The sequence below is a fragment of the Lissotriton vulgaris genome, unplaced genomic scaffold (assembly GCF_964263255.1).
Source record: "Lissotriton vulgaris unplaced genomic scaffold, aLisVul1.2 SCAFFOLD_215, whole genome shotgun sequence".
Classification (NCBI taxonomy): Eukaryota; Metazoa; Chordata; class Amphibia; order Caudata; family Salamandridae; genus Lissotriton; species Lissotriton vulgaris.
This window is the reverse complement of record NW_028245930.1, coordinates 1,422,014-1,424,309: the sequence shown is the minus strand read 5'-3', so window position 1 is coordinate 1,424,309 and position 2,296 is coordinate 1,422,014.

Below are 2,296 nucleotides of genomic sequence, written 5' to 3'. Positions count from 1 at the left end.
CAGAAGGCCAGCCAGAAGAGGAAGCCAAAGTTCAGCAGCACCGAGCTGCAGGTGTTGGTGGAGGAGGTGGTGAGGGTGCACAGGCAGCTATTCGGGAAGCTGTCCCTCAGTGTGCCGGACAGCACTAAGAGGAGGCTGTGGAGTGAAATTGCAGAAAGGGTCAGTGCTGTAGGTGTCACCCCCAGGACCCTTGACGAGCTGAAAAAGCGCTTCTATGACATCCGCAGCCTGACCAAACGTAAGATGGCTGAGATCCAGAGGCAAGCAGAAGCAACAGGTGGAGGCAGGAACCCGGCGCCTCCCCTCACAGAGCTGGAGGAACTGGTGTCCAGCACCATCGAGAGGGAGAGCGTGACCGGAATCGGGACCCTGGACAGCTCAGCCAGAGCTACAGCTACAGGTTAGAAGCATGCGCATCATGACACCAGACACCTCCCCATTAGACACAATCCCCAGCCCAGTACTGTAAGCAACATACAAGAGTAAAGCATCATGGTATATGTAGTCAGCAGAAGGTAGCAAAATATGGCAGTGCAGAATGACAAGATAGTAAACAGTGGAACACATTCGAAGGAGATGCAAGGACATGTGCAATGCTTTATTTGTACTGACTGTAATACATCGGCACTCCATTTACAAATGCTTCTTTATACCTAGGGGCACCATCAGGCGGAGGACCACAGGCAACAGAGGCAGCTGCAGCAACTACCAGTGCTGTCGCAGGGCCACGCACGAGTCAGGCTGCCGAGGAGGAGGAGGAAAACACCATCGGGCTGGGTATTGAGGGAGACCTGGCAATTGACTATGACCTATTGCACTCCCCACAAATGCCAAGCACACCACCCTTGATGTTCTCCCCAGAGAACTCCCCGACAAGGGACCACCATGCACCTACACCACCTCCTGCCACGATTATGGCTGTGGCTCCAGGAAACCCAATCATGGGAGCAGGGGCTCAGGCCCCGGCCAGCACCACACCCACACCAGTGGCACCCCAGCCCACTCAGCAGGCCGGCAGCAGCTGTACCCGGCGCCGTGCCATTCCCAGCACTGCAGCGCCAGCACCGGAGGGCAGTGTCTTCCTGGGCCTTGAAGGGAAGATGGTGAAGATCCAAAGGCAGCAGGCGAAGTCCATCATGGCCTGCCAACGCCAGCTCAGGCAGCACAACCTGCAGATGGGGGAGATGGCGACAGGTTTCAAGGCCTTCGTAGATAGCAACAAGGAGGTAGCAGCAGGTCTAGGCAGGCTAACCACTGCCATTACCCAGTTATGCGGGAGGCTAGAGGAGCATGAGCTCTCGCGCAGGCGGGATGCCCGCGTGCTAAACCGCTCCATGAGCTGCCTTGCAGCTGCAACGGCGCAACTCTGTCAGCGCAGTGCCAACATGGAGTCAAGTCTCACCCAAAATACCGCCGAGTTAACAAGGGGAATGGCCCGCATCACTACGGCAATGGAGGCCATGATTATCTCTAACACTGCCGCAAATCCTGCCCTGGACCTGGGGGATGCTGGGGACAGCAGCAGCCGCAGCAGCCCGGTCAGCGCTGCGTCAGAGCCACGCAGGAGCACCAGGCGCTCCGCAGAGCCGCTGGACATCCTGATGGGGGTGAGGGACACCCCAGTGGGGCTGCCAAGCGCTCAAAGAAGTAGGCTTGCAAGGGCGGGTGAGGCAACCTGGACCTTCGACTTTTGTTTTCCGAGCTGTTACACTATTTTGTTTTGTTGCACATCAGTGCAGTAACTGTGTTGCAACAGTATTAAAATTTGCTTTTCACAACAACCATTTACCTGTCTGTGCATCTGTACTCACTCAGAAATAGTTTTCTGTAATCTCCTCACGTCTGTATCTGCCATCACTTGGCGTAGACACCCCAGCTGGCTGTGTTAGTGGCACAGCTTCGTCGTCGTCATGGTCCTCGTAGTCAGACAACTCCACCTCAGTGCCCTTTTTCACCGCAAGGTTGTGTAACATTGCACATACAGCTATGATCTTGCAGCAGGTGATGGGGGTATACTGCCTTGCACCTCCACTCTTGTGCAGGCATCTGAATCGACTTTTCCAGATGCCAAAGGTCCGTTCGACGACATTCCTTGTGCTTTTGTGGGCCCGGTTATACCTCCTTTGGCTGGGTGTGGAGGGGTTGAGGTAGGGGGTGAGTATGAATGAGCGGAGGGCATATGCACTGTCGCCTGGAAGGGAAAGGAGTAACATTACACACATGCATACATGTATTACACCTAGCTACTTTGTGTTATGGGGGTCTGATGATGTGTCTCACCTAGGAGGTATCCTTC